The following is a 15,077-nucleotide window of genomic DNA, read 5'->3' on the forward strand; positions in this document are numbered from 1 at the left end:
GGGGCACCAGGCTTGTTTGAACACTGTTTAAGGAAGACCTTATTAAACAGGCTGCAGATTTGAGCAGATGAGACACCATGTGGGGGGAGGAGGAGAGTGGCATAACAGGGTGTTGTCAGGGAAGGGGACTTGAGAGAGAGAATGGGGAGACTGAACCTATGTTTAGAAAAAGCACTCAATGATGAATGCTGTTGCAAAATTCTGTAGGCTGAAGAATCTAGCAGAGTTGTCCTAGCCCTGGGTGGGAAAACCTCAGCTGCATTTCCTGGGGTCACTGGCTGATCCTTCTCTATGGGGAACATGTTGGCCTTTCTCTGTAGCCCAAGGCCCTTGATGCACCATTTCTTCTGCCCGGAACATGCTCTTCTCCCCTCCTCGCAGGCATCTCGTCGTTCCTCCGTCCTATCACTCTTCCCACATTCTGTGTTCAACGTCTGCATTTCCCCTGCTCAGTGTGAGCTCCTAAGGACAAGGCTGCCCAGTCCTTGTGGCTGACCGCAGCGCCCAGCATATGGCAGAGGCTCAATGTGTATCTGTGATTTCTCTATTTCTAAAGGAAATTGTCTAACATACAAACTTAGAAAGAACAGTGCAATGAGCTTGATGTACCCATCACCTTGGTTCAACTACCGTCAGCAATATTGAAAGCAAACCCCAGACTTTGTCTTATTTCATCAATAAGTAATTTAATGTGTATCTCTGAAACCTTTTTTTGGAGATATTTACATTACAGAAAAATTGCAAAACTGGTACAGAGTTTCCCAATACCCTTCGCCCAGTGTCTTCTAATGTTACATTCTTACACAACCATAGTTTTAGTACAAGGATCAAAACCAAGAATTTATCACTTATATAATACTATGAACTAACTGTAGCCCTTATTTGTATTTCACCAGTTTTTCAAGAAACGTCCTTTTTCTGCTTCACGTTGATCCCATTTGGGATCCCACAGTGGATTTGTTTTTCCCCAGACAGTGTCTTGCTCTGTCACCCAGGCTGGAGTGCAATGACAAGACCATAGCTCCCTGCAGCCTCCAACTCCTGGGTTCAAGCAATCCTGCCTTTTCCACCTCCCAAAGTGCTTGGGTTACAGGCTGAGCCACCACGCCCAGCCCCAACACTGTCTTTAGTTGTTATGTCTCCTTAGTCCCCTCAATCTGTGACAGTTCCTCAGTCTTTCCTTGTCTTTCATGACCATGGCACTTTTGAAGATTCTTGGTAAGATATTTTGTGGAATGTACCTCAGTTTTGGTGTATCTGCTGTTCTCCCATGATTCGGTTGAGTTTATGCATTTTTTGCAAAGCATCACAGGAGTCTTACTGTTCCCATCTCAGGATACCATTCCCACAAGGAATATCACACCCGAGACATAGTATGTCTTATTAATGGTGATGTGAACCTTGATCCCTTGAGTAAAGTAGTGTCTGCCAGGTTTGTCCACTATAATGTCACTCTTTATCCCTTTGGAATTAATAAATATCGATGGGAGATACTTTATGACTATGCAAATACTCTGTTTCAGAATAAGTTTCCACCCTCTAACTTTAGTATCCACTATGGATCTTGTCTGCAGCAAACACTACCTTCATGTTTGTCTAACGGTGATTTTCTATTTCCCTCATCCCATCTACATTTAATAATTGGAATTCTTCTTTAAGGAACACCTACCCCTTCTCCTTCTTTCTCTCCACACTCGGCCCTTGTGTGTCCATCCGTCTGTCTGTCTCTCTCTTCATCTAATCATTTCATTATTGACTTCTAGCAGTATGGAGTTATGGATATTTTATTCTAAAGATTACAATCTAGCACTATCCATATATATAATTTGTGGCTCATACTGCTCCAGCTTTGGCCTGTGGGAGCTCCTTCAGGTTGGTCTTTGTGTCCTTTGTGACAAGCCTCCTCTTTTTGTGAGCATTTCCAGAGATTTCCTTGGCCAAAGATGTTCCAGGCTTTTCTTGTATTTTCTCTGCCCCAGCCCTTAAGTAAGCCATTTCTCGAAAGATCCTTGTTTCCTTCTATTGGGGAAGGTATTTCAAAGCTAGGATCTAGGCACTGTGTGTTGCACTGCTTCTGGGATTTTAATGTTCCCAGGCCCTCCCCAGTGGTCAATATATGTATGTATGTTAACGTAAACACACACACACACACACAAATACACACACACACACACACACACATTTTTAATCTCTTTCTCTGACAAGTGAGAAACTTGGCTCTGATTATTTAAAATATACAGTATTTACACATTTTTCAGTCTAGTACACATAAAATAGTTCCGGAACTGCTGATGTGTACCTCTAGGAGAAACAAATTTAGTAACAAGAGTATAGTGTTCTCCTCACCTTTTACATAGTTTTTTCCCTGGAGCCAAAGATAGATTTATAAGATCAGTATTTACTGTCTTGTCACCCTCCTGACTCTGTAACATAAAAGCAGTTCCTGATGTGACTACAGCTACTTTTCATTTCAATAAATGCCTTCCCAAGGAAAGGGGTAGTGCCAAGTTAGGGAAAAGCTACTCCCACACCTTTCAGGGCCAGGGCTCCCTACTGGATTGGAAGAGAAATTGCCAACTCATCTTCTTGGCACAGAAGACCTGGTTAATATGTTCCTTTTCAAGGTTGGCAATGAATGTTTAAACAAAAAGAATCAGCTGTTAATTGATTTTGCTTTCTCTGCAATGCCATAGAGGCTGGCTTTTTATCTTTTTATTTTTAATTATTATGGGTACATAGTTGTATATTTTTATAGGGTACATGTGAGGTTTTGATATAGGCATACAATGTGAATTAATAAAATCAGGGGAATTTGAGTATCCATCACCTAAGGCATTTATCATTTCTTTGTGTTAGGCACATTCCAATTCCACCCTTTCAGTTATTTTAAAGTGTACCCTAACTTATTGTTGATTACAGTCACTTTGCTGTGCTGTCAAACATTGTTCATTCTATCTAACTATATTTTTGCACCCATTAACCATCCCCACTCTATCTCTCCCTCTCTGCTACCCTTCCCAGCCTCTGGTAAGCATCATTCTACTCTCTGTCACCATGAGATCAATTGTGTTTAATATTTAGCCCCCACGTACATGTGAGAACATGCAAGATTTGTCTTTCTGCGCTTGGCTTATTTCATGCAATAGAATGTTCTCCAGTTCTCTCCATGTTGTTGTAAATGGTAGGATTTCATTCTTTTTTGTGGCTATATCATATTCCATTGTGTATATAGACCACAATTTCTTTATCCATTCATCCATTGATGGACACTTAGGTTGATTCCAAATCTTGACTAATGTAAATAGCGCTTCAATGCACATAGGAGGGCAGATATCTTTTCAATATATGAAATTCCCATCCTTTGGATATATACCTAGCAGTGGGATTGCTGGGTCATATGGTAGTTCTATTTGTAGTGTTTGGAGGAAATTCCACACTGTTCTCCATAGTGGTTGCACTGATTTAGATTCCCACCAACAGTGTACGAGGGTTCCCCTTTCTCCACATCCTCTCTAACATTCATTATTGCCTGTCTGTTTGATAAGAGCCATTTTAACTGGGGTATGAGGATGTCTCATTGTAGTTTTGATTTGCCTTTCTCTGATGACTAATGATGTTGAGCATTTTTTCATATACCTGTTGGCCATTTGTATGTCTTCTTTTCAGAAATGTCTATCCAGATCCTTTGCTCATTTTTTAATCGGATCAAGTTTTTTTGCTGTTGAGTTGTTGGAGCTGCTTATATATTCTACTTATTAATCTCTTGTCAGATGGGTAGTTTGCAAATATTTTCTTCCATTCTGTGGGTTGTCTCTTCACTTTTTTGATCATTTCCTTTGCTGTGCAGAAGCTTTTTTAGCTTGATGTGATCCCATTTGTCTAATTTTGCTTTGGTTGCCTGTGTTGGGGGGTATTACTCAAGAAGGCCTTGCCCGGACCGATGTCCTAAACCATTTCCACAAAGTTTTATTTTACCAGTTTCATAGTTTCAGATCTTAGATTAAAGTCTTTAATCCATTTTGATTTGATTTTTGCACATGGTGAGAGATAAGGGTCTAGTTTCAGTCTTCTGCATATGGATATCCAGTTTTGCCAGCACCATTTATTGAAGAGACGGAGACTGACTTTTTAAAGCCACTTACTAGAGGGTTTTCATGACTTGAACACAAGAACTAAGGCAGATGACAAACTCCTACTGTGGACATACGTAGCCAGGAGGTGATGTCTGTAAAGGACAAGCTGATGACATTCTGGAAGACTTTCCTTAGTGGGTTGCTAGATAAAATATAGGACACCAGTTAAATGGAAATCTGAGGCAATTAATAATTAATAATTTTTAGTATAATTGTGTTCTAAACATTCCACATAACATAATTATACTAAAATTTTTATAAATTATGTACCTGAAATTCATATTTACCTGGTATCCCCTGTTTTATCTGCCAAATCTTGCAATGACATTTGCATGCTTTCTCCTCCTCTGCCTTCCTCACATTATTCTTCCTGGCCTTTGGGCTTTTGTGTCTTGCCTTTGTCCTGAATGGAATACTCTGCTTTCACCTATTAGTGTATTTTCTCTATGTAGCTTTCCTTATATTGCTTTGACGTTATGTACTTAATATCAGTTTCCCACATAGGCTTTGAGCTCCTGGGGGAAGAGCTTCCATCCGTGTGAGTCAAGTCCTACTAATTGGAACTCCACCACTCGAGAAATTTCGTGTAGCAGCAAGACTTCTTGTAAGTTGTATTCTTGTTGAAGTGTCTCTGTACAAAATTCTAATCATTCTTACTTTCTTTTGCGATGTAGACTAAGAGCATGGATTATGTAAATCAAACCAGACCTTGAGAAGGATCCCCAGATATGCATGCCTTATTGGAGAGAGTGCGTGAGTTATTGAAACGTTTCAAAAGGTATTGGGGAATATTGATAGCTGCCATTCTTGGCATCGTAGCCTTGGCAGCTAAGGCAGCTGTCTCTGGGATGGCATCCATCAGACTATTCAAACCACAGAGTTTGTACAACAATGGCCTGCCAGTGCCAGTCAAGCTTGGGGAGCACAAGCAAAGATTGACCAACAGGTAGAAGGAACCAGTAAGTCGGGCAGAGAGATGTAAAGAAAGTTAAAGAAATGAGAATGTATTTTTGATAAGTAAAGTTAAAAAGAAAGAGACTAATTTTGTATAGAAAGGAAACTTATATGAAAATTTTTATTCTAAAAATAACTGGTGGTTTAAGAAAGAAAATTTGGGACAAAAACAGAAAGTCCAAGCATGTCAAAGATAGCCCGCACAAGTCGAGATAAAGTTCGTGGAGGAAAATTTATGAAAGAATTTTTTATGTAATTAAGTTGGCTATAGTGAAAAGTGAATCTCTAGTTAAAACAACAAAGTTCTCTAGTCTCAGTTTGTAAGACTTATATAAGAAGCCTCTTAAATTTCTGTTCTTCTATACATGTTTAAACAAATAGACAAAATACATCAAAAGTTCAAAACTTAAAGGGTTAATCTACCACTGTAAAGTTAAAAAGTAGAGTCCATTAAACTTTCTATCTATCTTTTGCCTGTTAAAGCTGCAATTACTAAGTTACTGGGATTGAAATATAGCTCACTGAAGTATGTTTTGTGATAAATTCAAGGCCAACTGGGAACAGCAAGTTACTCATTCAAAACAGAAGGAAAAAAAAGGGAGATAAAAAGAGCCCTTACAGTGTTGTGATTCCTGTCCTAATCCTACTCCCTAACAGGGAAACACTGGCTGAAATTGCAGATGGGTTACAGTCTCTGAACCCTGTTGCTTGGTTTTGAGGACTAAAAAGAAAGTTATTGGGAAATGTCTTAATCACATTGATTTGTATTCTCTGCTTTTGTCTAATCCTCTAATGCATCCTTGCAGGGCTCCTCAGGGGGGAAACTGCAAAGGCCGCCTTTCTAACTCTGCAATCCAAACAAAAAGGGGGAGATGTAGCAGCAGGAGCTGTGAGCTGGCTGTTTCCTTAATGCTGAATGGGTGTGGAGGGAGGAAAGCCGAGTCCCAGCTGGCGGAAAGCCACCTGGTCAGCAGCCCGAGAGGTTGAAGTAAACAGCCATGTCTCCAGTGACTGCAGTCATGTAGGAGGCCTGGGAATGTTCTTTGAACAGAGCATTCTCAAAATGTAGAGACTGGGGAGCAAGCGGCCATCTGTTTCCTGCCCTTGAGTTCCCTCCTTCCCTCTTGAGTTGTAGGAATGAAAGCGATGTACACACCAAGGACGGGGCTCTTTGCTCTTAGAAGCATCCAGTCCCCCGCGCCCACTTGTCCTGATAATTGGCTATTGTGTCTTCATGTCTGCGGAGCCGCTGGGTTCGGGGTTCCCTGTGGCTGAGCTGGACTCAGCAAAAAGGCACAGACACTCAGAGAGTGAGGTGCTAGAAGACAGAGGCAGATATTACAGTGATGGGGACAGAATCCGTGGGAGTCAAGAAATGCCAAGAGTGACCAGAAGTAAAAGAGGCAGGGAAGGATTCTTCCCTAGAGTTTGCAGAGGAATGTGGCCCTACTGACACCTCAACTTCAAATTTCTGGCCTTCAGAAGTATAAGAGAATACACTTATATTGTTTCAAGCCACCTGCTTTGTAGTAATCTGTTACAGTAGCCATAAGAAACTAAGACAAACTCCCACCTATTCCCTCTACTACATGGGGTTATCTTGAAGCAAATTCCAGATGCCATAGCACCTTGTCTATAAATAATAATATTTACCTCTGGAAAGTAACCATTTCTTTTTTAAACATGATAACATTAAAAATTTGAAATTGCTTAATTTTATCTAATATTTAGCATTCTAATCTACCTAAGTCCCAAGTAGATGCCTTTGCAGTAGGTTTATTTTCCTCAGCATCCCAGCAAGGTCCGTACATAGCATTTGAGTGATGTGAATAAATGTACTTTGTAGAAATGGAGTCACACCAAGTGAGTGGGGCTTTGTGAGCTCTCCAAGCCCAGACTCAGGTCCTAGGTCCTGGAGGTGTACATGGAGCTGTGCAGGTGTCACAGCCGTTGGTGATGCAGCCCTGGGGACCCAGGAGGCCATGCCCCACCCCGAGAGCTGACAGGACAGGAGCAGACACAGTGGCCCCCGGCTGTTGACAGAGCCTTCCAGGGCTCTGTGGAGGGCAGAGGAGAGGCCACGAGGTGGGCAGGGAAGTGTGGCCAGGTGGGAAGGAGCTTGCCAGGCAGGGCTGGCCACTGTGCCCAGGCAGGAAGGCCAGAGGCCCCGCCATGCTCTGGGGGTGATGGCTGGAGATCAGGGGGTGAGGAGGCGAGTAGACCCGTTCTGCTTGCAATGGGGACTCACTGAAGAATTTCAGAAAGGTGGTGGCGCTCAGATTTGTATTTTAGCAAAACCACTGCGGTTGTCAGTGGAGAAGAGACTAGAGGGAAATGAAGGTGCAGTCAGGGTGCCCTGTGAGTCTGTCTGCTCCTCACACCTGTCACTGCGGGGAGCTCCCTCTGAGAGCAGGGGGGCTCAGTGTGCCACAGCCCAGACCTCCCGGGGAGACCAGCATTATGGGCCCAGCGTGGGGCTCAAGCTAGAAATGGCTCCTAACCCAAGCACTCTGGCATGGTGACAGGCAGGGAAAATATGATTTTACATGTATGTATTTATAGGTATTAATAATTCCCATGTATCATGTGTACTTTTCAAGCCCAGGCCTGAGTGGCACTGAGAGAACTGAGAGCAAAGCTCATGTCCGGGCCCCACACAGGGTTGGAGAGCACAGTGAGGATGGCCCTGTGCACCTGCAGGTAAGGGACAGCAGGGTCACCTGAGAGCAAAGGTGGGTCTGTTGTGTTCTGTGTTGTGCCCACCTCCTGGAACATAGAAGAGTCCACAGCCATAACAGCTGTTTGAAAATGTATAAGAAAGAACCTTTCATTATCAGAAATAAAATGACTGTCCAAGGTCAGAAGAAAACTTTGCTATGCTGATCCCCAGAATGGTAACTCTTTTCCAGCACATACCTGAAACTGTCAGCTGCAAATTTCTGCACTTGATTTTTTGATAGTCTGTATGACAAATGTTACAGCAAAATTTCTGGAAAACTCAAACAGACCACATAATCTACATTTTCGTTTTGTACTAAGTTTTTAATTCCAAGAAAGAGGCAGGTCAGGAACACATTGGAAATCTGATTTCTTATCAGATCCTAATGAAAAAGAATGAATTTTAACTGTGTGGTCAAAGGAGTTTTTTTGTTTGTTTGTTTTTTTCATTAGTACATAATTTGAAAAGTTTCTTAGCTTCGCAATAGCCACCGTCAGCATTAGGCAAGCAGTTAATTCTTAGAAAATGTTAACAGATTGGTCTTGGCTGTGCTTTGCTTCCACGCCTGCTTTACTAAAATCTAAAAATCTTCTTTGCTTTCTCCAACGATTTCATATCATCACGAGGCTTCCTCTGGCTGTCAGGTTGCAGAAACTTCTTCACAGTTGGGAGGTTGCTGATTCTGGTTTGCAGGGCCTGCAATGCACAGATCACAGCCTCACAGTGCAGCCCAAAGACCACAGCAATTATTAGACAACCCAGGAAATCTGAGCCCTGCCACTCTACACACAGACTGAGTCCCCTCCTTCAGCACCAGTGTGGCCGCTGGGAACAGACACCAGTGAGAAATAAAGATATGGGAAAACTGAGGTGAGAATGAAGATAGATGATAGTAAAGGCAAACAATGGGGCCAGTCAGACCAATTTTCCCACTGAGATGTGGACACGAGGGGTGGGCAGGAGTGTGTAGGGAAGCCCTGGGCAGACAGGAACACAAGGTCTGACAGCAGGGACTAGAGTCCAGGGAAGGAAACCAGATGGAAAGAGACCTGCCCAGACAGACTCAGTGTGGGAAGACAGTGGATTCCCCGGGAAGATGTGAATCCCAGAGAAATCGGGCACAGAGACTGCAATGGAATGAATGGGAGTGGGGGGAGATGCTGGGTTCTGGGCCCTTTCCACTGCAAAAAGTAAAATACACTTGGGGTATGACCCACCTGAAATTTCCATGCCATAGCAAGAATCTTATCACGCCTCAGAACCAGGGCCTGGAAGCTCATTTGGGAGACCTGGGGGCAGTGCCAGCCTGGAGGAGGCTGGGGTCTGAATGTCACCAGTCCAAGGGCCCAAATACTACATTCCATCACGGGAGATGTGGGGCTGCCTCTCTGGGGGCTGTGAGATAGTGAAACTGATCACCTTCAGCAGAGGGAAGTTGGCGGTAAGGCCGGGGTGAAGCTCTTCCACGTTGTAGATAAGTTCAACCAGGTGAATGTCAGCCCGGCTCAGCCTGTTGCCAACAAGTTAGTCCTGTCCATGGCTCTTTAACACCTGGGGAATTCGAGGCATCAGATCAGGCTCACAGGCACAGTCAGGCTGGCACCTGCTCTAGTCCCCGAGCCTCTCCAGCCTGACCCTCTCACCTCTCCGTCCTCATTGACAGGTGTGAGACCCAGACCTTTCTCCATGGTCCCTGATTCAGAAGTGGGCTCTGCCCCCTGCTCCCCTCGTCGGGGGAAGCCCAGGCTCTCATTTCCTCTGCTCATTCCCACAGCTCTGCAGAGTTCACACCTCCCACCTGCACTGGCATCTTCCACGTGTGCCCGGGTCTCAGCACCTGCTGTGGCATGTTTCTGTCTGCCCCGAGCCCTAAAGCTCACAGCCCTGACATTCCAGGGCTAGCTCTGCTCTCTGCTCTCTCCATCTGCAGTCTCCCTTGACAGCCCTCTCCACCCAGGAGGACACTTCTCCTCCTTCTTCTCTCCTCATTTCCTGGTCTACATGCTGGGATCTGAAGTAAACCTGGGTGACCTTGAATTCATCACTTCTCTTGTAGATTTGGTTCTGACTCCTAACTTACACTGCATTGTAATTTGCAAGCTGAAGTGTCTAGGGGTGAACTGCACTCATGCCTGAAATTTATTTGAAATGTAAAAATAATCTTACTCCACATCCCATTGCCACCATTCTTGTTTAGATACTTCTCATCCATCTCTGAAGCACTACAGTACTCTCGTGATGGGCAGGTGGTCTCATGTCTCCCCACACATGGTTCCAAAACACTGTCTGCCATATTGGTCTCACCATGTTCCTCTTGAATAAAAGCTCAGGGAGTTCTAGAGACTCTAGTCTAGACCAACATCTAGTGTGGCTCTGAGCCTTGCACAGCCCAAATTCTACGATGACAGTAAAATTCTGTTGAATACAGAATTCTAGACTTGGGTCTAGTAAATTGAAATTTTCCTGGAAAATTATAACTTGGGGATAAGTACTACAATTCTTCTTCACCGCCTATTTTTATAAAATGCCTTGAGTGTCAGAGAGCTGCACTCGGGTTCAGGAAGTGTCACTGACAGTGAAGGTCACTGCCTCATGAATGCCCAGCATGATTTCCATTGCCCTCTGAACTCAGCGCCTTGATGTGCCGAACAGCTCCACTTACTTTTTCAAAGGCAGGGAAATAGCGATTGGTTGTTTTCTCTTTGAGCAAGGCAAGCTGGTTGACTTGCTCCTCAGATGGATACATCAGCAGCATTATGATCATTTCGTTCAAATCCATCACACCTTCCCCATACATATCAATCCTGAAGGATGACACAGGCTGCTAAATGCCTCCTGTCTTAGACTAAATGGTTTAAAACTTTAAGAGAATAGAGCATCAAGTGGTGACAATTAATTCACCTGCAGTGGGTACTTTTTATAGGTCATTCAATTTCATGTGATTTTTACATATATCAACATTTATTACATAAAACAGCCTATTGGGCTAGATGTCTTTCTAAAATTTTTGTTACAACATGATCAAATACAGGTTCAAAGATCATCAGTGACCCCTCCTGAGTTATAGAAAAATTGGTGGATTCCCTGCAAGTAACCACCCATACTGCACTAAATTTGCCATTTCTATTTTTGGTCATTCTGTTCTGCTCATAAACTCAGTGTCACTCAGGTGGCCAAAGACCTGCTGCCTCAGTGACCTCAACAGAGTCCCTGGCACACCCATCTCGGTCATGTTCCTCTTCCTCTCCCACCATTCTGCTCCTCCCAGGCACACGTCTCTGCCCCATGTTAGCAGTTCTTTCAACCGTTCCCCATAAACACCGTCCACAGCCCCCTCCAAGTGCTGCTGCCCTGCTCCAGCCGTGTCTGCATTTCTCCCGACCCCACGTGAACACCCTTCCCTGGTGCGATTCTGACACAGTTACAACCAGTGTGGACAGTAGGAGATCTTCTTTTCTTTTCTGTTAAACTGGGTTTTCCACAACACTTTTTAAAATAACAGCTTTATGGACATATATTCACATACTATATTTGTCACGCATTTAAAGTATACTATTCAGTGGATTTTGGTACATTCATAGAATTCTACAAATATCACAACATTCTAATTCCAGAATATTTTCATCACCCTGAAAAGAAAATCTGTACCCATTGGCAGGATTCTTCATTTCTCCCCACTCCCCACTCCTCTAGCCCCAGGCAACCACTAATCTATTTTCTGCCTCCATGGGTTTGAATATTCTGGACATTTCATACAAAGGAAATCCTACAAAATTTGACCTTCTGTGTCTGGTTTCCTTTATGTCATAATGTCTTTAAGGTCAACCACGTTGAGGATACATCAAAACCTCATTCTTTTTCATGGCCAAATAATGTCCCCCTGGGTGCCTTTGGCACACTTTGATCCTCCATTACTCTGCTCATGGATAATTGTCCTGTTTTGACTTTTTTACCTTTATGAATATTGCTGTTATTTTATTTACAAGATGTAGTGTGGAGGTATCTTCTATTGTATGGGTGATAATCCAGTAGAGAAATTGGATAAGTGTGTATTAAACTTTTGGAGGAAAGGCGAGTGATTCCAACAAGGTTTTATTTTGAGTCCTGAGCTCTCAGCACAACTGGGAGGAGCCCCCAGAGCCTTGGTCATACTGAATACCTCTGGCTGCTTCAGACTCGTATCAAAACGTTAAGGTAAACCCAGCTTCTTAGACACCAGGCTGTTCTAACCCTTGTCAAGTGACCAGTCCATATAACTGGTTGATAACTGAGTTACCTGATCATCATTCTTGTAAATACTGAAACTCAAATTTCAGCTCCTGTGGATTGATCCCTCCCCAGGCCATCATCTGCACACACTCAAGCAATCCATCCTTGTCCCTACCTGCTGGCAAGAACTCAGGTCCTAAAGGCCTGGAGCACCTGGAACCAGGATTCCACCACCCTCCTGAGTTCATGGTTCACGAGTGTTTGGAAGGCTCTGTCATGGCGCTGCACCCGTGGGCTGCATCCTCGTGTATGATCACACTCGCCTGAACCCTCCCACGTTCCTCTTCCCTCACGTACACAGGACACTGCCATCCTGGACTTCAACACATGTGCCCAAGGCCCAGCCTGCTGCTCCCTGAACCCCGTCACAGTCCTGCTCACTCGAGGCAGGACTTCAGGCTCTCCTGGGTCATCTGCTGGTGTGAGGACAGAAAATGTACCTAGAGGGCTCTCTCCTTTAAGTCCTTCCCATAGAGGTTGTGCTTGCTGGCGAAGTAGTTGAGGATGGCTCTCGTCTGCACCAGCTCCATCCAATCAATCTCCACCAGTGGCACTAGCTGGAACATCAGACGCCCGTCTTTGGGAAGAAGGAAAGAAAAAGGAGAGAGGGAGGTGACTATGGGCCCGGCCCTTTTTAGAATGAAAAAGCATTTGGTGCAATGATCGAAGATAAAATATAAAACATAAAATCATTGTCTGGTAGACTTTCAACTCAAAGAGGATTTTGTGTTTAGTGTCTTATAGTCCTTTTTCTTATTAATCTGTATTTTTCTTTCCAGCCTTTTTATTTCCTATCCAATGGTAGGTCCCCCGTATATTTTGTGTTGATTTATCTTCATGGATAGTATGCAAGAAACTCTGAGAGGCTACAACACGGCTACCATCCTAATGTCATTTAAAATGAGAAGTTCTGAAAGTAAGTCTCATGGTATTCATGACATTTAAGGTAGGTCTCACAGAAGTTTCTATGTACAGGTATCTTTCTGTGCTCTTCAAAGCCTATAGTATTGCCAGGATATCACCTTGTCAGCCTGGGAAGAGTAAAGAACTCAAGATGGACCCATATTTACTGCTTTCCTCCAATGCATGTCCTTGTGTGTCCTTGCCTGGGGGAGCTGTGTGGGACCCTGAGCTGCCACAGCTCGAACTCGGTGCAGAAATCATGAGAAAGCAAGGACAGGGCATTCTCAGGGAGCTGGGGATGGTTCCTTTAGCAAATACTCAGTGAAGTCCGGCCCTTTTCAGCCCTGAGAGTTGCCAGACCTGCTCAAGGAAACACTCCCCTTCCATTTTAACCAAATTTCTCCCTCTCCACCACCCCAAATCACCACTCCCAACAGGCATGGCCTGGTGTGAAGACCTCCCCATGTACCTTCTCTTAGATACCTACACAGAGGCATTTAGATACTTGTTCTTTTTTTTTTTTTTGTTGAGACAGAGTCTCACTTTGTTGCCCAGGCTAGAGTGAGTGCCGTGGCGTCAGCTTAGCTCACAGCAACCTCAGACTCCTGGGCTTAAGCGATCCTACTGCCTCAGCCTCCCAAGTAGCTGGGACTACAGGCATGCGCCACTATGCCCGGCTAATTTTTTCTATATAGATTTTTAGTTGTCCATATAATGTCTTTCTATTTTTAGTAGAGACGGGGTCTCGCTCAGGCTGGTCTCGAACTCCTGACCTTGAGCAATCCACCCGCCTCGGCCTCCCAGAGTGCTAGGATTACAGGCGTGAGCCACCGCGCCCGGCCTAGATACTTGTTCTTACCATTTCTTAACTTATCCAGATCTTCTACTGTTTCTAAAAATATCTCTTCGAACTGAAGGCAAAAACAGCAAATGGGTTCTTGTTAGTTCATCCCATAGCATCATAGACTTTTCAAGTTGCATACCCCTGTCCAGAACATAACATGGAGAAGGGAAGATTTCTGAGTTTTGCAGGTACATGGATCAGTCTGGTCATGGCCATTTGGGAATTTAGAGTAGACCCATCAGGAAAAGGGTCTGTGTCATAGCACATAGCTGCTCCTTCTTGTATTTCACTTCACCCCCACCCAGACCTCACCAGTGTCCATGATCCAGTCATGATTTGGAAGCAGAAGAAACTGGAGGGAAGGGACTGAAATCTTATTTTGGTTAATATGTTGCAATGTCTCAGGAAAGCCTGTGTGCCCAGGAGAGGTGAGAGAACAACCTGGGTGTGCCCCGCACGGACTGTGCAATGGTCCAACGACTATGTAAGATTCTGCCCCCAGGGTTTCTATTGTAATTTCTATCACTCTTTCCCATTTCATAGTTTATAAGGGCTTCTCAATCTAGGAAAGGTCAGGAATTTGGGGGTTCCTAATGTGCTCCATGGAATAGACTTTGTTGCCGATCTGTGATCACGCAGGGTCATAGTATATTAATAGGTATAAATGTGTGATACAGATGTGTAAGTGAGGAGGGGTGTGTGTGCCAGCAATTAACAAAGCGTCCATTTCAAGGCAAACAGAGGGATGGTGGTTGGTCACTGCAAGAGGTGGGATGGGGTTGGCCAGTGTGGTGTGTTTTTGTTTATTTTGTTGTTTTCTTTGAGACGGGGTCTCACTCTGTCACGCAGTCTAGACTACAGTGTCATCATCATAGGTCACTGCAACCTTAAACTCCTGGGTACAAGCGATCCTCCTGCCTCAGCCTCCTGAGTAACTGGGACTGCAGGTGTGAGCCACCAAGCCTTGCTAACTTTTCTATTTTTTGTAGAGACAGGGTTTCACTTTTGCTCAGACTGGTCTCAAACTCCTGGCCTCAAGCCATCTTCCCACCTCAGTTTCCCAAAGTGCTCGGATTAAAGGTGTGAGCCACCGCACGGGGTCACCACTGTGATGTTGCTGGACAGCCTGAGGGACTGGATCATAACCATCACCCTCTGGGCACCAGGAACCCAGAGCGCTGAGCGAGGGCCTCCAGTCAGCCCTGCCTCCCAGTCCCCTCAGTCAAGCTGGGATGGAGAGGAGGGAGCCTGGGTG

The 15,077-nt window shown here is 44.3% G+C and overlaps 1 pseudogene; it reads right to left on the minus strand.

Annotated features, from left to right (window-relative positions):
* Positions 1-8,108: 8,108 nt before the first annotated feature.
* On the minus strand, positions 8,109-14,311 carry LOC138395027 (glutathione S-transferase A1-like; annotated as a pseudogene).
* Positions 14,312-15,077: the final 766 nt, after the last annotated feature.

The sequence above is a fragment of the Eulemur rufifrons genome, chromosome 15 (assembly GCF_041146395.1).
Source record: "Eulemur rufifrons isolate Redbay chromosome 15, OSU_ERuf_1, whole genome shotgun sequence".
Lineage (NCBI taxonomy): Eukaryota > Metazoa > Chordata > Mammalia > Primates > Lemuridae > Eulemur > Eulemur rufifrons.